General features: G+C 39.0%; 1 long non-coding RNA gene and 1 pseudogene across 1 annotated transcript; both read left to right on the top strand.

Moving 5' to 3' along the window:
- Positions 1-3,144: 3,144 nt before the first annotated feature.
- LOC113292111 lies at positions 3,145-3,244 on the top strand (annotated as a pseudogene).
- A 4,893-nt stretch (positions 3,245-8,137) lies between these two features.
- Positions 8,138-11,274, top strand: LOC113286380. The gene is made up of 3 exons (XR_003329255.1): positions 8,138-8,284; positions 9,445-9,522; positions 11,016-11,274. It is a non-coding gene; the product is annotated as an uncharacterized LOC113286380 (long non-coding RNA).
- Positions 11,275-22,388: the final 11,114 nt, after the last annotated feature.

Raw genomic sequence — 22,388 nt, 5'->3', positions numbered from 1 at the left:
ATAAATCACATGAAGTAATTTGTTTTCTCGTTGTCCTAAAACGACGCCTATAGCATAATCTGAAGAATCACACATAATCTCAAAGGGTAGGTTCCAGTTAGGTGCCTGGACTATCGGGGCAGTAGTGAGTAAAGTTTTAAGCTTCTCAAAAGCCTCTAAACAAGCATCATCAAAGACAAACTTAACATCTTTTGCAAGCAAATTGCAAAGAGGTCTAGAAATCAAGCTAAAATCCTTAATGAATCGACGGTAAAAACCTGCATGCCCTAGGAATGACCTAATATCTTTTACGGTTTTTGGGACCTGTAAAGTCTTAATAAGGTCAACTTTGGCTTTGTCTACCTCTATACCCTTTGAAGAGACGATGTGCCCTAACACAATTCCTGATTTAACCATGAAATGGCATTTTTCCCAATTAAGCACTAATTTTTTTCCTTACACCTAGTCAACACTAATGTCAAATGATGCAAGCACTCATCGAAAAGATGAACCAAACACTGAAAAATCATCCATAAAGACCTCTAAGAACCGTTCTACCATATCAAAAATGCTCATCATACAACGCTGAAAAGTTGCAGGGGCATTACATAGCCCGAAAGGCATGCGTCTATACGCAAAGGTACCAAAGGGACAGGTAAAAGTGGTTTTCTCTTGGTCTTCTGGGGCAATAACGATCTGATTATAACCGGAGTAGCCATCTAAGAAGCAATAGTGACTATGTCCAGCTAATCGCTCTAGCATTTGGTCGATAAAAGGAAGGGGAAAGTGATCCTTCCTTGTGACCTTGTTCAATTTCCTATAGTCAATACACACACGCCATCCCGTGGTCACTCGGGTTGGGATTAATTCATTATTATCATTCTGGACTACAGTGATACCTGATTTCTTGGGGACAACCTGAACAGGGCTGACCCACTTACTGTCTGAAATTGGGTAAATAATACCCGCATCTAACAACTTAAGCACCTCTTTTCGAACTACCTCTTTCATGTTAGGGTTCAGTCGACGTTGCATCTCCCTAGAAGGTTTGGAGTCTTCCTCTAAATGAATCTGATGCATACACACAGTAGGACTTATACCCTTAATGTCTGCTATAGTCCACCCTAAAGCTTCCTTATTGTCTTGAAGTACATTTACTAGCCTACTTTCCTGATCACTATCCAAATCGGAAGCTACAATCACAGGTAAAGTCTCAGATGGGCCTAAAAACACATACTTTAGAGTATCGGGTAGTGGTTTAAGGTCCAACTTTGGGGGCTCTTCTAAAGAAGGAATTAGGGTAGTCTCAGAAACTGGTAACGGTTCGAACCTAGCTTTCCATCTATCAGTGTCTAACACAGGGGTAGAATCTAATAGAGCATTCACCTGTTCAATAGTGCTATCGTCGTCAAAATCTAAACCAAAATGGGATAGACAACTTTCTAATGGGTCTTCAGACAAGATGTTTGGTAATGACTCCTGAACTAAGGCTTCTATCATGTTCACCTCCTCAACACATGTGTCATCTAGCTCATGAGGTTGCTTACTGACATTAAAAATGTTCATCTCCATAGTCATATTACCAAAAGATAAACTCATCACACCATTTCGACAGTTAATGATCGCATTAGACGTAGCTAAAAATGGGCGACCTAAAATCACAGGTATCTGGTTCTCTGGGTCAGGGACAGGTTGGGTATCTAGGACCACGAAATCCACTGGATAAATAAACTTGTCGACCTCAATAAGAACATCCTCGATAACACCTCGAGGGATTTTAACAGACCTATCAGCTAACTGCAGTGTCATCTGAGTAGGTTTCATTTCACCAAGTCCTAGCTGTAAGTATACATGGAATGGCAGTAAGTTCACACTGGCTCCTAAGTCAAGTAAAGCTTTTTCTACCCGGAAGTTACCTATTGTGCAAGCAATGGTAGGAGAACCTGGGTCTTTGTACTTTGGAGTTGTGGTGTTCTGAATGATTGAACTTACGTGACTAGCTAAAAAGGCTTTCTTATGGACGCTAAGTTTTCGCTTTCGCGTACACATATCCTTAAGGAACTTGGCATAAGCAGGAATTTGCCTAATTGCATCTAATAAGGGAAGGTTTATGGTAACTTGCTTAAAAACCTCCATGTCATTAAAGTTCGATTCCTTCTTTGTTGGTACTAATAGCTGAGGAAATGGGGCTCTAGGCCTAAAATCAGACCTTTCAGGAACCGAATTCACATCATCAGAAACTTTATCAGTCTCTTCAGCTACTGGTCCTGAGAGGTGAGATCCTGAGGGGTGAACTACAGTATGTTCACTATCGGGCATGGTTACCTTATTGTCTACAACTCTACCACTTCTAAGGGTTCTAACAGCATTCAATTGATTCGATGGTTTTGCACCTAATTCATGAACTCCTCTAGGGTTGGGTTGTGTTTGACTAGGAAACTTACCTTTTTCTCTCAAAGAATCACTTATCAGACCAACCTGGGTTTTTAACTCGGAAATAGCCTGACTATTTTCTTGTCCTATCCTGTTACTAGCTTGTAGACTCTGTTCTACGGATAACTGAATTTTGCAGTTTGCTGAGTTAACAAGGCGAGAGATTCCTCTAAACTTAGGATTTTCTTATCTGACTGATTCTGAAACTGAGCTAGTCCTGAAGGATTCTTAGTATAGCCAAAACCTGGGGGAGCATTAGAATTACTAAACTGACCTTGACTTTGGCCCTTAGACCACGAAAGGTTCGGATGGTTTCTCCAACCAGGATTATAGGTTTCTGAATATGGGTCAATCTTTTGACGGTTATCAAATCTAGTGTTATTATAAAGAGCATTGGCCTCTTCAATATTCTGGCCTTCCCAAAAAGGCTCCACTCTACCACTAGTCTGGCCCACTTCTAAGGCTTCTAACCTTTTTGCTATAGCAGCAATTTTGGCATCTGATTCATAGCCTCCTTCTACCCTATTAACGTTTCCTCTACTTAAAAGAATTGTTTTCTGGGGTGCCCTACTATTTTCCCATTGCTGGGTTTTTTCGGCGATTTCATTAAAAAATTCCATCGCCGCATCAACAGTTTGGTTTTCAAATCCACCAGTGCATAGAGACTCAACCATGGTCGTTGTGGAATAATCTAAACCCTCATAAAGGATCTGAACTAGCCTAACCTTTTCTAAACCATGATGAGGACACTGGGATAATAAATCATTGAACCTTTCCAAATACCTATATAAAGATTCTCCCTCTTGTTGTGAAAATGTGCATATTTGCGTCCTAATAGACGATGTTTTGTGCCTAGGGAAAAACTTATTGAAAAAGGCAGATGTAAGTTGTTCATATGTCTCAATTGACTCGGAGTCCAAACTATACAGCCACGACTTGGCCTTATCTTTCAGGGAAAATGGGAATAACCTAAGTTTCAAAGCATCATCATCTAAGCCTCTAATTCTTAGAGTACTACAAATTTCCTCAAAATCCCTAACATGGTAATAAGGGTTTTCATTTTCTTTCCCTAAAAAGATTGGGAGCATCTGTAAGGTCCCAGGTTTCAGTTCATAGGGTGCCTCCGTTTCAGCTAACTTAATACACGAAGGACGAGTAGTCCTAGTTGGATTCAACAAAGCTTTCAAAGTTGCCATTTCTGGCGCTATCGGAGCAACAGGATTCTCTCCTCAGTCAAAGGACGTTCAAAAACAGACTCTTCAAAAGTCGGACTTTCTAGATTAAGGTAATCGAGACGCTTCGAACTACTAGGTTTCTCTTTAACAAATCTACCTAGTGCGTCTCTTTTACGTTCAGGCATACAATAGAATTTTCTAAATTGGAAGGGTAAGCAAACACAGATCAAGGCCGACTCAACCAAATCAAACCTATTGATTTCTAGCAAACAAAAAGCATGATGGCTCCACTTAGATTGTTTCTAGACCAGCTTCTAATCCTTCGAACGGGAATTCGTTACAATTTAAGCAAACCCCTCTGGAATCAATTCGAGTTAACGTAAGTTGAATAGAGGCGAGGGAAGCTCGGTGGAGCTTTGATACCCAAGGCCTCACCGGTATTACAAGGCGGCGCAGTCACGCATTCAACTTACAGAAACCGTCAAGAACTTCGAAGTATGCTTAAAAGAGTAACCAATATTTTTCGAATGACTTTCCTGTTAAGCTCGTTACCCTATCGGTCTCGTTCTAGTCAAAATTTTAGGCTTAGGTTCGCGTAGGTTACGTGTTCCTAAAGCGGGCAAGAAGAGAACGGTGATGAAATACGAACCCTTATCTTGTATGGCCAGGCCTTGCCCTTTACTAGAAAAATAAATGTCCGTATTCAGTCCTCAACATATATGCATACGAAGGAGTCCAGTAACTCGCTGACAGGGGATTCGCGAGTGTTTAGAATATTACCTCCCGTTCCAGACGGGGGATGAATCGGTTGTAGTCGACTCGGGCCACTGACTCCGATGTCTAGTGTACGAACCCAATGTGCGGAGACAATATCGTAATTGTCCTCCTTCTCTGCAACCAGTTTATATTTAAAGTACCCTTCCGTAGGGTAATAAAAAAAATGTCCCAAAGTCCAAAAGTCCAAAAAAATAAAAAAATATTACAAAAATAATAAACCCTAATACAGTTTTTTTTTTTAAAAGAAAATAAACAAACCCTAAACTAAAATTGTCTAAAATAAAATTGTCTTCTTTTCTGTTCTTTTTACTTTAATCTTTAGCTCCAAGTCTTTATGAAATTACCAAACTCTTTGGCTCAATTTTCTTTATGATCCAGAACCTGTAGACACAAGATAAATACCCAAAAACATAAAAAAGGATAAAAATAATAAAATAAAAATAAATCTAAAACCCTAAAAACAAGTCCCCGGCAGCGGCGCCAAAAATTGATGTGATTTGTAGATAGTGGTAAAAGTGGTTCGATTCTCAGATTTGTGAAGGGTATTAATTAGACTTAAATTCTAATATTAAAATAGAAAACTCACTAAAAATTATAGCAAACTCAATCAAAGTTGATATCAATATTAAAAGAACACTGAGGCTAATATTCCACTATTTTCCAAATTCAAAGTGACTTAATCCAATATTTATATTCATGCAATTTTCTTGTTCAATTTGATTCTTACTATTGCAACAAGTAGATTTTCTAAAGCAATAATTGTAAATACCAAGCATGAAGCATCAAGAGTCTATAAACTAAGCATACTCCATCAAAATAGATCACAATCACTCAAATAAAAATCATATTCAATAATAGTCCAAGGCAAATAATCATAATAATAATTGCAATAAATTAAATTAACTAGATAGTACCGTTTTTTGTTGTAAAAATAGCTTCCTCTATCGCCTCAGCAATGGGGTTTAGCTCCTCATATCAAAAACAGGTTCAAAAAAATAAATCATGGCTCAAAAGGTGGTTTTATTGAAGAGAATATATAAAACAACAGATCTGCAACGGTGTATAGATGTTACAGAAGTCACTGTTACAGTTGGTGTTGCAATACTGAAGATATACGTTACTAATCAACTGTTACAGGATCAGAAATTTAAGACCCTAGAATACGACTGTCCTGCACAGCTTAATGTTCTTCAGTTGTTAAACAACGACACTATTCTGCGACGGTTTCCCGTGCGTCAATGTTCTTCGCGTTCTTCTTCTTCAGCAGCAGCAGCAGCAGCAGAAACAGAGTTTTGTAAAGCTCTGATTTATTCTTCTCTGGCTCTCCTTAGGTTCCCAAACTCTCGACACCTCTTCTATATGACCCAAGACATCTATTTATATCAAAAATACCGATTAAATCTCTCCCAAATCTCTTTCCTTCTCTTCACGGCCAAGTTGCGGCAATTTCTTGTTTTAGGATTTCTACGCGTTTCTGAGCTTTCCTTTTTATTCTAAACTCTTCCGTAGATAGATACAAATCTTTGGGAAGGTTTACAACACTTTAATCTCTCTAAAATTCCCTAAAACAGGTCACACACGTGACTTTTCATATATTTCTGTTATGATAAAAATCCGTCGATTGAGCCCAGTCTAATCGATTTCAACACCCATATCAGATTCCTAGACCCATAAGGAGTCTATCCTATGAAAATCAGAAGTTTAATCGACCTCAAATTCCTCCAAATCACGATTGCCAAAACTGCCAAATATTTCCCGCCAATTTTCTGGATTTGAAACCATGAAGAAGAAAGGGTGCCCCCTATCCAGAGTAGGGGTGACTTTAGTAGCTGCCTTAAGGGGTGTCATAGGGTTTCCCCTTATCCAAGCCGGGGGTCCGAATAGCAAGTGTCCTCCGGGTGCTTTCCGTCAACTTTTCGAGCCAATTTTTTCCAAAAATGTTTATTAGCCAAAAATACCTACTAATAAATAAAACACCATAATAAGTACAAAAAAAGAGCCCTAACAATATATAGAATCGAGACAAATCGGACATAAAAATGTGTCTATCAGCTCACACACTTTCTTCTCTACAATAATCAGGGAGAAAATCATTACAGTTGGGATGAATTGTGTGCTACTGTCATATGGCATGTCTGGAAAGCCAGATGTGACCTAGATTTTCAAAATATAGCTCCTAACCCAAAATACATTGCAATTGAGATTATGAAATTCATGAACAATCACAGGGCGGCTAGAGATAAAAAAAAAAAAAATCATTGTTGTCTGTGGACTACTCCAGAGATGATGTAGAAAAACAAATCATTGAATATAGAAATGCTTGGACAGCCCCGGAGCTGTTTACAATGAAAATTAATGTAGAAACTTTTACTAACCAGGCAACTAAAATCACTGGTTTGGGAGTGCTCCTTTCTGATCACACAGGGAGATGCAGAGGAGCAAGGGGATCAAGTTTTGGCCAAAGCTCCACCGAAGCCATAAAAAGTGAAGCCGCAACTGAAGCCTACAACTGGGAAGTGGAACTAGGAAGCAGAATGTACTTTGAATCTAACTCTTGCCAACTAATAAAGTTGATCAGAAGTAGGTATGCAACGAAGATATGAGACACATTCACCTTACAGCATGATGGGAAAGAACTTTTTGAGATCGGCACCTGGAGCACGATCAATGACAGAGATAATCACATAGCAGTAAATCTAGCTAGGCTCAGCTCTAACTGCAATTTTCACAGACAATGGGATCAATCCTCTGTTCAGTACCTGATCCCGATTATCTCAGGAATTATAAACCTTAGCAGTATTAGCCTTTTGAACAACAATATGCTTTATTTAAATTATGGAAATGTAATATTGAACCATGAGAGGACTGGCAGTCTGCTCAGCAGCACCAGTTCTCAGGTATTGTAGGTCTTGAGGTTTTTCCTCCTTTCTTATAATTTTTTTTTTAATTTTCTCCCGCCACGAAGAAAGCTTAGAATGTTGGTCGACTGCAAAGTTTATTTTTCGCAAGTAGAAATTGATGTTTAATCCAAAATTAGTTGGGCTTTAGACACTCTAGTCCAGTCCGCTCAAGCCTAGTACTAGGAGGTCCAAATTTACCAAACCCCAAACGAGTTAATCCTTTTATGTACGATTTAGTCCAAAATGTTTTTTTTGTATGACAAAAATACCCATCCATATGGGATATGATAGTTTAATTTTCATTCTTCATTATTCATTTGATGGGATCAGGGAGTGAAGAGAAAATCGAGAAATCTAATCTCATCGTAACAATAGAAGTTCAATTTCCAAACCTATATATGATAATCAAACAAACACTAAATTCAGCTGTAAAATCTAAACAGTCATCACCAATTTATCTTCTTCTGGATAAATTGGGAGGAAAAGTTGGCGAGATTTAGTTTATGCAGATTTAGTTATTGAAACGTTTTGAAAGATAAGTTGAATCTCTTCTTATTATTTTATCTTATAGCTACTATTTGATTTTGAAATCGATCCCCAAATCTTTTTAACGGTTTCAAAAACCTAATTACTTCAAGTTGGCACCATTAATAATAAAATTTATGTATAGATCAGATAGGATGGAGATGATACAAAACTTCTATAGGTGAGAATTAATTTTCATCTGATCTATTTTTTTTATTGACACCAACGTTATGGAAATTCTTCCCATTCAATTATAATTGGTTGCACGAGATAATCCACGGAAAAATAATAATCCATTTTTGTAAAGTTCGTTTTCATAGGAATCCACTCAAGAAACTTCCTATAAATTTCTAAATTTTGGATTAACTTTATCAATATCTCCTAATTGTGCAATTTTTGAATTGTATTTTTCAGAAACCTGGAGCGATTGTTACCAATTGCGATATGAGAGTATCAGTTGTATAATAGCACGACTAGGAAAAGATGATTTATTTGGTATGACCTTTGTCCTGTTTAGTTGATGTTAAATGTGATGCTGCCTTTGATTGATTTGATAGTGGAAACATAAGACTTATTTACTTTTATTTCCATCTGTAAGAATTTTCATTTATATTCTACCGCAGCTTCTAGTAACACATGTTCTCTAGATTTAACTAAATCTAGTGATCAATTAATAGAGTCTGTACTTAGTTGACTGCCGGATTCGTCTTAGGAGAAATTTTTGTTGTATAATTCCTTCTCATGATGGTTAGACAAAAAGTTACGCGAGGTCGTAGGCTGCTTGAAAAACTTCCGCATAGTCTGTAGAAAATTTCATTACGTTGATTATTTTCAACCAAATGAACCTTTGAAATTTAGAGTCGCTCTACATGTTTCGTGTTAATGGATGGTTTTATTTGGACCCTTGGTCGAATAGGGGTTGACGGGTGTTAATGGTGAGGGGGTGATGACTTATTGATGTACTATAATAATTAATGATGTGAACATGCCAATTTAGTCACATAAACGTTCTTAACTTTTAGAGTCTGTGGGTGGGGTGGAAAGTTGGTTAGTAATAAGTCATTTTATTCTTCAATATAAGTGAGTGAAAGAAAAACCATCACCTGACAAGTTCTTTTCTTCTTTTTTATTTGAAAATTGACTTGTTTCAAAAGTCTGTAAAGGAAATTCCTTCTTCCAAATTTTGGAGCGTTTTCGTTTCCAGATGTATGGTTATGTTAATGATCACTACAACTTTAGTTAAATCATTTGAGCTCCCTTTCTAGAGCTTCTAGTATGTCGCTTTTTATGACTTACAGTAGGTGTTATTTTCTTTTGAACTTTTTTTTTGTGGGTTTAGCATTTGAATTAATTGATTATTAAGGTACGATTGCAGTCCGGTGCTTGGCGTCTATACTTGATTATTGATGTATTTTTATCTGGTTACGAAACCTGTGATTATTTGTTCACTTGTTTGTGAAAAAGAGTTTTTTGATTTTGTGGAAAATGGGTAATAGTTTTATTTGGTGATTTTCTGTCATAAAAAGCTGTTATGGATATAGTACGATTTCCACCAGATTAAAGAAAAAGAGAAAAACAAAAAAGAATACCGCTAATGTTTTCATATTCTATCCTATATGTATGAATGTGATTTTTCTCGTTCAATCTTGTAATAGGGTCCTGGCACTCCTGAGAAGTATGAACGTGGCGTTCGCTCAAATAGGATCAGGCATAAACGCTCGTCATCCCTAAAGGTAAATTTTTATAGATCTATATGATATTTTCCTGAAGTACCTGAGGGACTTTGTAGGGGATATCTTAGTTGCTTTTCTTAGATAATTGCTTGCGGAAGAATGGCTCACAATCAAATCCTGAAAGAATCATATCTAGAATGCACTTCTAAGAACCAACAGGTACCCTATAAATATACTACTTTTTCTCTATCGTTTGTCGTGTCCTGGAAAAATTCAAGGAAAATTTATGTATGAGAAGTAGCATGTTTATGGATGGTGTACAAACTGGTGCACCGACCTATTTACTTGATCTCATGCATATTTGTAGGTGTGTACATCCTTGTGCACCAATGTATTTTCCATCATAAAGTAGGTCCGAATGAACGACTTCATGCATGTTTTGTAGGTGTGTACAAACTAGTACACATGTGAAAATAATGAATCCATAAGCTTATGCTTGCATAAATAACTAGGGTGTACAAACTAGTACAAATGTGAAATTTATGACTCCATAAGATTATTTATGAAAGACTAGAGTGTACAAACTAGTACACATGCGAAAATAATGACTCCTTAAGCTTATGCTTGCATAAATAACTAGGGTCTACAAACTAGTACACTTGTGAAAAATAATGAATTCATGAGCTTGTGCTTGCATAAATAACTAGGGCGTACTAACTAGCATACTTGTCAAAATAATGACCCCGTAAGCTTAAATTTGCATAAATAACTAGGGTGTACAAACTAGTACACATGTGGAGCGTTACTTTGGAGTAAGAAGTTATTTTGGAGCGTTAAGCATGTTATGTTTCAAGACATTATTTTATCTTTTGTATATTTTTATCTGGGTATTCACTTTTACTAAATATTTTTATCTGGGTATTTACTTTTACTAAATTTGATTCCAATATTCAGGGAGGAATTAAAGATCTTTGGACTGGTATTGGGCCCGACATAGTCGAAGTGCCATTATAAATGCTGCTAAACTTGATAGTTATGATCAGATTAAACGGGAACTCAGATTACTTAATCTCAATTTCAGTAGTCAATTCATTTTATGTGGCCTATCAATTTTTCAACATTTTGTGCTCCTTTATATGACTTACTTCATTCCAATCAAGACAACTCTGAAACTTTTGGGTTACAAATATGATATGCTATTACTCATCTCCTTGCTAGTCTAGGGGCTAGGGAACCTGGAATAAGGTTTTCATGTTGGTTGATATTATTTGCTATTGCGATATTATTTTCTAGGTTGGTTGCTGATTGATGGTTGAGGGAAACATGATAATGATCCTATCATTTGGGTATATCTGTTTTGGTTACATGTGCACATACTTGTACACATGTTGATTTTTAATGTGGACATAGTTGTACATATGTTCTTTCTTGATATGTACATAATTGTACACATATAGATTCTTAACATGTACGTATTTATACACCTGTTGGTCATTATGTACCTTGTTATAATAAGAATATTGTCACCAACCCACTCTTATTTCATTTTACAGTGATAGAATTGGAGTAGCATATCAGGAGGTTTTGAGCACATTTGCCTTTGGAAGTGATCTCACCTTGTGATGCTATGCTTACATCCCAAGATGACGAAGATGACTCGATAGTGGTTAGGATGACGAAGACGACTTAGAGTGTTGCATCTATTATGCCTCCAAGGTGGACGCTCAATTTGAGCTATGTCTCCATAGATCCTGCATTGGCTGCATAACCAGACACCTTCTCAACTGCCAAAGATGTTTCTTTTTGCAATGCAACAGTAATTGAGGTGATTAAGGTTGATCTCAAAACACTATAACATGTTCTCTTTTTTCTTTTTCTTTTTGTATTCTTACGTACCTTATAATAACCATCATTGTTCGTAATCATCCTAAGAATGTTTTTAAGCTAATGTGCACATAGTTGTACACATGGTTATAGTGTACATAAATGTACACTTGCTGATTTTTAATGTGCGCATAAATGTACACATCTTTGATTCTTATGCTCTCTGGCTCTGCACTTTATATTGATGAAAACATTCTCACTTTTTCCAATGCCTCTATTGTTCGGCGCAGTCCTAGTCCTAGGAATATGAGTGCATCTCCTTGCAGGACTCCTCCATCTAGGGGTGAAAGCCCTGATAGACACAATCATGAAAGTCCTAGAAAAAGGAGCCGATCTCAGCGTGAACCTTCTCGTTCTCGTAGCCCATTACAACAAAATTTTAGGGCTAATGTAAGTTTTCTGACCACATTTTTATTTTTTAATCTTTGAAACTAGAATTAGTAATTAAGCATGTTAGGTTCGACTTATATTGCATGAATGATGTAGGGTTTATATAATGGACAAGTCACATCCTTTGAGTAGGCATTATGTTTAAAATGCGGTGGGTGTTTGCATGTTCTCTTCAAAGTACAGGTGTACAACCATGTACACATGTTGACTGTTAACGTGTACATTGATTATAAGAAACTTCTTTCATTAAAAGTTTATTTGAAAATATTTTCTTGGTACTATTGAATCAAAAACTTCTTTAGGTGAGCATGTTCGGTTGCTTAATAGCGTTATTACTCTCTCATTCTTTCTTTCTTTGTTTGTTTAGGTTCTGAAGTTTTGGTTATAGCCGTAGGAGATTTCTTTTAACAAAGATTGAGATATTAAAACGATCCATAAGATAGTGTAAAGATTGAGTTTACAGAATTTGGGTAAAGTGACAAATGTAAAAACGATCTTAGAAAATACAAGCGATTGGTTTGGCTTGCTTGTTTGCATCACTGAGATCTAATGTTTGTTGGATAATGTATAATAGTCGTTTAATGTCGACGACTTCAATCTCTTATTTGTTCGTCATTCTATTTATTGTTGGAAATATTGAAAGCCTAAATTAGGCAATAGATAATAACTGGCATTCCTCTGGATGTAACATAACCAGGAGCCTAGATTTGACTTGCATTCGTCTCTTTGATAATTAGAGAAGCTGAGTAGTGCCTCTGGTGCGGAACTGAAGGTGTGATTACACCATCTTAAGTTGTTGTTTTCCGATATCATGAGATGATTTTAATAGCATGCTTGTCCTGTGTTTAGGTACTTTTCGAGGGAGCTTAAGAACGTGGAGAAGAATAATGGACAGGTTGCATGTGGTGTAGAAACTAGTGACCTTTTCTACTCTTTGAATTTCTAGATTTTTGTAGATGTACATTTTTAAACACTAGTGTAAACTAGGATTTTTGAAAAATGAAAATTATATAGTCATATGGGTACTCTTTTCGTAGATAACGAAAAGAGCTTTCCGAAATATATAAAATTTGCGAATTTTGGAAGAACGGTTCGAAAGATAAATTATTTTTTAATTATTTTTGTATTATTCAAAATTGCTGACATCATCCTGTGTCACTTTGGACTAAATTGTAAATCAGAAAGGGTATACGTGTATTTTTCATATTTTAAATATCTTTTGGACTAGATTGTACCTAGTTAACTCGGGATGGACTAATTTGTACTTTTTGACGCGTTTTTGGACTAAACCGTATTTTTCCCTTTTCGCAAATGAAGTTGAAACTATTTGTTTTATCTTTAACATTCCTGGTCACCAACTAGGGTGGCTCTAATCACTGACAGGTAAGTGAAAATGCAGGGGTACCAAGTGTACCACCAACTTTTTCGTTCGACAACCTGTATGAAGAAAAACTAATACATTTACTAGTAGACTAACTGAATGATCTTTGAAAAAATGTATATAGAGTTTATATCTCTAACCTATTCTCAATCAGTATGTATATCGACAAGAGTCCATGAATCTGATTGTCAAGAAGAGTACTTGAACGATCTAAAAATTCAATATCCAAGATCAAATTAGTCGTATCCAAATAATCCAATCGGAATTTTTCCAAGTAATTAAACTTGTTATTTATATTTCAAGATACGAATCCTACAAGAAACGAGTCTTGTAATGTAAAACCCCGATTTAGGAAGTATTTTCTGAATGGAATATAAGTAATGGTTCGTCCTTTCCTAACACTGAGGCCTGATGGGTTCACTTGACTGAGTTGTGGGAAAACTTCTCAGTTAAGCGTGATCGTCCAAGAGTAGTCACAGGATGGATGACCTCTCGGGAAGCTGGTGCTGGATAACCGCAATAGTGTCGTTAAAAATCCCAAACTATTGGATAACCACAGTGGGTAAACGGGAAATGCTGCTGGATAACCGCAGTAGTGCCGTTAAAAATCCCACACTGTTGGATAACCGCAGTGGGTAAGCGGGAACAATATCGGTGGGTAAGTGGGAACAATATCGGTGTTAGTAGGGATACAACTAGGGACAGGTCGCTTGTGCTTGGGTGGAAGAGTATGCTGGGATGTTATGTCAGATACTGGACTCACAATAGGCAAGGAACGTCTAGGTTATACCGAGGCCTTTTCAGCACAATTGGATTCAGCATTTGCAGAAAACTATGCAGATAAGCGTGCTCGAGTGGGAGAAATCCAGAGATGGGTAACCTTCCGGGAAATTACTGCTGGATTACCGCATTGGTTCCCATTGAAAACCTCACACTGCAGGATGACCGCAGTGGCTAAGTGGGGACAATATCGGTGGAGGGTCGGGTTATTACACGTAATCGGTCATAATTAGATGGTTGTATCTACTAATATTGAATATGTACAACTTGCGTAAATCCAATTATAATGATAAACAATATAATACGTAAAAGGAAAAGGAAAAACACAAGACACCAGAAGTTTTGTTAACGAGGAAACCACAATATGAGAAAAATCTCGTGGGCTTCGTCCATATTTGAATACCAAACTGTATTAAGCCGCTATAGACACTATCCTACTATCATACTTCAGACTGGAATGTAGTTGAGATCAAATCCACCCTCCAAGAGATTCAGTTATAGTCGCTCTCCTTACGTCTCTTGAACCTCGCATGCACAATTGATTCCCTTAACTGACGTCCTTTAGATCCTAAGAGTTGCTTCATTCGAAGTGAATACTTTGATATCAATCTTCCTCTAACAGATAAGCCTATTTTATTTCTGCTTAGATCAAAGATCAAGGTGATTAAATCTGTTTGCAATAGACAAAGCTAGTAAACCTCGCAAATCCCGAACTTGCGATGCCCGAAGAGCAACCTAGATTCTTAACCACCTCTCAAGAATAATCTTTAAAATATCAATTAAGATCAGTTTTCATATATCTATCTTGAGGAATTACAAAGTCTGAACCGAAGAGAACTTTGTGATTACTATCTATCTTGCCCGAAAGAGATTACGAAGACCTCGATAACAGAAAAGCGGGATTAGGATACACGAACTATCAAGGTAAAGATTATCGGACCTGGCTTCACGAAACCCCAAAGTGAAGTCTTTTAGTCGTAGATCTAATTATGTTTCTCAGAGGAAACCTAGGTCTATAAAGGATGACTCTAGAATCAACTAGGACACAAAGTGTCGGGATTGAATTTCCCAGTTGAAAGAGGATCTTTATTTATAGATTTTCAAAGACCGGGGGTTGCTTAGAATTCAAGCTAATATAACTTAAGAATCAAGCTAGCACTTTTACGTCTTGAAAATACAATAGAAAAATATATATTATGAACTTGGTTCTGGAACCGCGTATAATAATTGTTCGATTTGGCAAGTATGCCAAAGAACTAAAGCCATTTGATTTTTGTTTAAACACCAAAGAATTTAATCATGATACACACACATCAGTGTTTGAGTGATCAATGAAGTCTTAAAAATGTTTGAGAGAGTTTTAGCAATGCCAAAAATATTTAAAAAAATAAGTCTTTGAGCATCTGCTAAAATATACTGGGACGATTGGTATGAAAGTTCGTGAACCGTTAGGCTTGTTCACGATCCAGGGTGCAACGGTTCGTTAATCGGGTTCGCCAACTCCCCAAGATTACAGAACTCAGTTGACAACAGTTTATGAACCGGGTTCGTTAACTGCTAACCTATAATACCAACTTTCAAAATTCAATTCCCAACGGTTCGTGAACCAGGTTCTTGAACTATCCCCATCTGAACTTGCAATCGGTAAACTGGTTCGCCAACCTTCCTGTATTTCTGAAACTTAAATATCTATGGTTTGCGAACTGGTTCGCCAATCTACCCTGAGTAGAAGTACCAAGATAGTTCAATACTTCTCTCTTATGATGTTTGAAACATTCCCACGTGACAAAATCATTTGCATGGGAAATTTTCTATTGATCCACAAACCAATTCACACAATAAATTGTTTAGAACTAATGTTGTTAAGGATTGTTGAACATCTTGCTTAAAATCATATTTTGAGATTTTCAACAAGACAAGCTTGACTCGATATTTTTTCTTTGTGAATATACTAGAAGTCATACGACATCATCTCAAAAAGATAGAATGGTAAGATAGTGAGTAAAATATAATGGGTCAGTCTCCACATACCTGATACAGAAGTTCTCCAAATGTCTTCGTTTATCTTCAAACTTTGAGGGTGATGTCTAATACTGAACTACCAAATTCTAACCTAGTCCGAGACTTGATTTAGTAGACTAAAAATTAAGATATAGTTTTGATCATCTAACATTGATAACAAGCTTGAGATAGCAAAACTTGTGGGTTTAATCGAGAATTGATCGAATGTGCACTACCAACTTCTCATGCAATGTTATAATCGAAGACACTAGACTTACCGAGCATTTTTTTCGAAATTATCCCCACAAAGAGAGTAGGCTTTGCAAAACACTTATCCCAATGAAAGAGAAATGACGACTCAAACTACTATCAGATCTCCTCTCGAGGTAATTCTCGGGTTTTTCGACAATAAATCTAGCAACTCATTGAAGAAATTTTGGAATAATAATTAGTTGTCACCTCGAACTAAAATGGCTTTTAGGCAATCCACTCATAATGGGTTGCAGTTAAATCCAATAATATATGCTCCATCAATGACCGGGTGTTCCTCATTAGGGTATTATAATTAAATCAGGGATATTCTAGAATATTCCTAGACATGAATTTGGATCTTACCACTACTTATACGAGGCCTTTTGGTCTTATGACATATGAAACACGGTATGTTTAGAATGAATGTTATAACTTTAGTAGAGCTAACATTTACACCAATTAAACCCAAATTTTTCTCGTTCCTCGGGCGACATGGGCGCACTTTCTCAGGTCAAATACCATCTCCATGATGAAGATATTAAACCTTAACATTAGAGAAAAACTTATAGAACTTGGTGTCATGATCACATAGTGGTTCTTGTCCAAATCTCGGTCATAGAGACAAAATAAAGCAGTAAAACAAATATAAAAAGAAAGGCTGAAGAAGGAACAGGAGCATTGTTGCGAGGTAAGCATAAGATGGTGACAGGTGAGGGCAAAAATCGAAATGACAAGTCGTGAAAAGATGGTCAGGAAAGTCCAACTAACCTTTTTCGATAAGTAAGGAGAGTTCATGATCCTCATGTTTGGTGGCCTTGCGTAGATTCTATTTGTGGTGTAGACCGTGAAGTGGTGAGATGAAGATCGTCGGCTTAGTCTGGCCATGTATCACCTTGGATGGGTTAGGGAACATCATGACGCTGGCTTGGCGAGTTGTTGGTGTTGGCGCGGCAAGTCATGGTGCGGACGGATTGGCATGGTGGGGCCAAGGTAATAGCGCGGACGACTTGGCATGGTGGGGCCAAGGCAATGGCGAGGACGGCTTGGCATGGTGGGGCCAAGGCAAGGCGCGATTTTGCGAGGCAAAGCATGTGGACGGATTGGCGTGGTGGGGCCAAGGAACGGTGCGGACGGCTTGGCATGGTGGGGCCAAGGCAACGGCGCGGTTTGGTGAGGCAAAGCATGAGCGGATGGCTTGGCATGGTGATTTGTCTTCGCGGGCCCGGTTGACTCTTTTCCTTACTTGACTCAAATAGGAAGTCCTTTCCTTATTCAAACTCCCAAGTACCACGCCTATAAAAGGGGGCCGGCCTCTCCTTTTATTTCACACCTTTATATTTTTTTTTATTCTGGCCGTGTGGTAACAGTAAAGCGGACGAGCGAATCCCAGGTATGTCTTCCAGCACTTCCTCTTTAACTTGTTTTTCTTGTTTTCTTGTGTTAATGTAAACCCTAGCTGTAGGCGTACCTTTTCATGAACTTGTAAAAATATTGTTCTTTTGTGTTGGTATGAATCTTAGCCGTAAATATGCTTTGCGTGAACTTGTAGTAACATTTAGGCGTGAATACTGTAGTAATGTTGGCCGCCTCGATTACTGTGCAAAGTAGGCATGCATGATCTAGCAACTGTCATTCCCTTCCCGTGAAAACCTAGCTCCTAGGGTTTCCTCCCTTTTCCTGGTGTGGCCGTGTATATTGTTCCCATGGTGGGGCGCGCCTCCTCGTCCGGGCGCAAATTTCCTGCTGCAGGGTATGGCCTTGGCATGAGGTGGTGATGCAGGGTCTGTCAGTCCCCATTTCTTTGCTCATGCGCATTACGACTTGTAACAAATTGGCTCGCGTCCAGGATGGATCTCCTGTGTCTGAGAAAATAATTTCCATGCACTTTCCGTAATAATTTCTCTTCGTATTGTTCCATTGTAGTTATTTCGAAGGTGAAAGTAGCGTGAGAGAATTTCGTTAGGATGTCATTTGAGAAAAGTTCTGCCGTACCGAAAGATGTTGGCAATTCCAAGCCAAACATAGACGATGAGTTCTTTACAACATCCTCCACAATTAGGAAAAATCATCCCAAGCACCTGTCGATTCTTCTGACTGGTCTGGAAAGTGAAGGAGAGGCCCGGTCAGTTCGACCTGGAGGTGTAATAAGGTTTTGTCTTCAGAGGAAAGAGTATTCTGCTTCTCCCATTGACTTTAAAATCTGTGTGAGTCCGTTGCGTCCCTTTGAGAAATGGATGCGATTCATGATAAGCCAGGAATGTGTAAAATCTAGTTTGACCAAGGCGCAGATTATTGATGTTGTCGCGGCTTTCGCAGTGCTTCAAATTAGGAAAGATATTCCAGGCTTGGTTGCTTTTTTATTTCCAGATGGTGTTCGGATACTCACACGGCCATATGCAGGTGGGGTGAAATGACTATCTCTTTAGAGAGCGTGGCCGTCTTGCTGAACCTTCCCGTAATAGTAAACCTCGATGTCAAGTTGTTTGCAGATGAAGAAGAAATGTGCGCCACTGGTTGCGAAATCAAAAGGATTCTTTCAGAAAGAAAACGAGACGAGGTGCTTCTATGGTTGGTGGGTGTCTCAATGGTTTCCTGATGGGTTGGATCCAAATCAAAAAAATAGTACACTTCATGTCGCAGCGTTCTTGGCTCTTTGGTTATCCAGAGATATTTTCGATGACGGCTCTGGTAAGAAGGAGATAAGACAGGAAATTATCAAGTTTGCCATAAAATTGGAAAAAGGTGTCTTTCTCCCTATTGGCGGCTTGTTTCTTGGTTCTCTGTACACACACTTGGATCATCTGGTTGCGGACATGTGCGCTTCAAATGGCTACATGGAATTGGATTTGTATATTCATGCCGCCTGTCTCCAAGCGTGGCTGTGGGAGCACTTCGAAAGGTATGCTCCAAAGCCGTTGGACGTACTTTCCGAGTCTTGGGGTGGTTCTAGGATATTGCGTTGGTCGAATAGGTGCCCAAAGATTGGTTCGAACCTGGTTGGATTCCTTGATAACTCGCACACGGTCAATTCTCGTCCATGGGCTCCGGTGCATGCGTCCATAACTCATATCAATACCTTTGTTCCTGCTCCGAGCATGTCTTTGTCTTCTGATAAATAGGATATGAGTGTTGGAGAGAAGTTTTAATGCGAAGCTGCACGCCCGGTCATGTGTCGTCTTTCTTCCGAGGATCTTTCAAAGCAGTTTCTTACAATATCGATAGGGTGGCTCGGCATATGGGTTTTGACCAAGGGGTCCCACTCGTTCGTCAGCCGGTTGTTTCAGAAGACTCGTTGCCAACTGTTCTCGATGCTAGTGTTCTTGTGTCGGGTAAAAGTCTCCCTTTTCCGCTCGCGGAACAAAATCCATCAACAACCTCCAAATATAACATATTTTGGCAGGATGAGTTTCTCGCTATCCATGGATTCGTGAATGATGTGGTAGAAAACCGTCGCGGTAAGCCTTCTCCTGCGGTCTTAGCGGAGCACCCACTGCTGAGGGATCCTTCTTCGACCAAGCGAAAATACGTTATCCCGAATGCAGATAGTCTCCAAGTGAATGAGCGAAGGTCTAAAAACCATGCTGACGGTTCCCAATCAGATTCGACAGCCCTACCGACTTTCAGTTCTTATAATATGCGGATACGTATGCTTTTCTTCTTGATTTTAGTTGGATCGCGTATATCCTTGTCTCTTTTCTGAGTATTCGTCTTTGTATCTTGCCCAGGGTCTCAGCAGCGTGAACACCTTTACCAACTTGCAAGTAGTCGGAAAACATCGTTTCTCGAGACGGAGGGTGGCGGTACTGAGCCTATCCACGGTGATGTGGAACCCGAGAAGGATAAAAGTTCAGAGTCCAGTGATGGCGAGAGTAGTTCTTCCGACAGCAGTGCTGAATCTTCCTCTAGTCGGTCTGAAAGCGAATCAGTGAGTCTCCCGCATATTTTTTCTTCTTTCCTCCCTTCCTTTCTCTTTGGAAAATATCTAATCTGTGATATCATAGAGGGGAGCCGTTTCTGAAGATGGCCCTGAGACGGAGACTGGCGGAGATACAGCTTTGTCTCCAACTGTGACAGCCGCACCAGACGACCTTGAAATGGATGTTGATCGAGATAAAAACATCGTTGTGACTAAGACAATGGAGAGTACTCCAGTGGCCACAGGTGCAATTGTCGTTAAGAATCCCTTGCCAGTTGCTGATGCAGTCGCGGGCTCCACTTTCAACCCTCCATATCTGGTTCCTCATCCGGATCATGTGTTGATCGGGGGATTTAGCGTGACAGCCAAACATGCTGCGCTATACACCAAGATATGGGAAAGCTACGGACATATCGCCACGACCAAGAAAATTACTAGTCGATTTGCGTTGGTTAAGCGTGTGGAGGAAGCTTTGTCTTCGATTGACGATGTGTGCAATGTGACTGGTAATACTGATTCTGAGGATGTAGTCTCGAGCTGGAGGTTCCATCGTGACACGTATGTAAACTTCGAGTTCAATGTTCCTTGGTTCGTTGAAGGTTTCTCTGAGGTTGAAAAGTTGCCGGCCGAAACAGTCGAAGGTCCTTCTGCGGATATGGTGAAGAAGCAGGAAGCGGAAGTCGAAAAGTTGTCCAGGAAGCTGAAGTTGAAGAGGGCGGCTCTCCAAAGCACGAAAGAGTCTTTTGCCAAGAAGATCAAGCCATTATTGAAAAACTTTCCTTGAACGCATTTCTGTCTTCTGAACTTCTTATTTTAGTTTTTTTTTTTTGAAACGCAAATGAAACGCATAGTTTACGGTTTTGATTTCCTGGATTTTTGGTTTGACAGACAAATGTTACCTTGAGGGTTTTGGATTATTATTTGTAACGAATTGTTTTTAGAATAACGATGCTTTTTGGTTATGATTGCGAATGGTGCAAACATCCTAGGAAAGCCACTGAATCGTGAGCATTGCTTGTCGACAGAGAGCATGAGATGAAACATAACATGGATATTGGTTTCATCATTCCCGTGAAAACCTGAAGTAGTAAACCACGTATTTTGCCTAGGCAAGACTTACTCGGTTTTTGGATATTCTGGTGAAAAATGAATCTCCCGGATGTAAGACCGAGTTTTGTGGGAAACATCGCCGTGACTGTGGAAAGTCCCCAGTCATTCCTTGTCGTGTTGCCGATCCCTGGGCGGATCGTTTGCTTCTAACCCCTCGGAAGTCCCCAGTCGTCCCACGACTGGTAATCGAGCCGCCTAGTAGCTGAGTCGTCGATTCCTGAACGAATCGTTTGATTTTACTGTCCTGACATCTAGGTCGAGGTATGAGATCGAGGATTGAAAATTGACATCGTGACCGAAAGATCGACCTCCCATTGTGGTCGCCAATGGTTTGAGGGTGAAAATAATTTCTGCTGATTTTGGTAATTTTCGGGTATGTGGGTGAGAAACGAGTTTAAACACTAAACAATATACTGCAAGGGAGTACTTTATATTCGAGAGATCAATCTGTACAAATCCGGCCAAAACCAAGAAATGGCCTTTCCAGACTTGCTTCAGTCACAAAGTGAAGGAGAAGGGTTGGTTTTGGGGAGGGAAGCGAAGAGAGTGTTGAGACCAGAATAGTTGATTCTGAAAGAGTAGTTGTTACACGACTTGTATCAGAAAATGGGAAGCTAACAAATGGAAAGCTAGCAAATATTTTCTGAGTGTTGTATCCTCCTGACCTGTACTTGTTGTTCGGTGGAAATAGGTAAGACCTATTTATACAAGTCGAAGTGAAACGTACTATGATCTCGTAAGAAATGGAAAACTGATGAGTAAATGGGAGGAGGTGGTAACCGGTAACGCCTGGAATTGATGTTCCGTAAAAGAAAGCGTTTCACCATTACTCCCTGTATTTACTAACCGCCTCATCCTTATGACATTGTCTTATAACGGGCATAGTGTAAGCCGCACGCTGTAAACCGCCAAACCAATACCCAATGAGCATCCCCCAGTTTGTGGCATGTGTTGATGTCTCGAGTGTTTTCGTGGAAAACATGTAGCATGTTGTTGTTCGGCAAGTTGAGCTTGGAAAACTTGCCGGCTCGGTGGTGACCTTCGACGGTCGAGATTTTGCATCTTGAGAGGAAGGGTAGTCGTTGATTATTGCAACCCTTCGTTTGGTATCCAGTGGCATGAAAGCATGGCCGGTACGGCTTTAATATGGCCTAGTTTAGGCGCGACCAAAAGTTAGGGTTTTGACTTTGTTTGGGCGCTACCAAACTAGGG

Source organism: Papaver somniferum, chromosome 6 (genome assembly GCF_003573695.1).
Source record: "Papaver somniferum cultivar HN1 chromosome 6, ASM357369v1, whole genome shotgun sequence".
NCBI classification, from domain to species: Eukaryota; Viridiplantae; Streptophyta; class Magnoliopsida; order Ranunculales; family Papaveraceae; genus Papaver; species Papaver somniferum.
The sequence above is the reverse complement of the archived record's forward strand: the minus strand, read 5'-3'. Positions and strand labels throughout refer to the sequence as shown.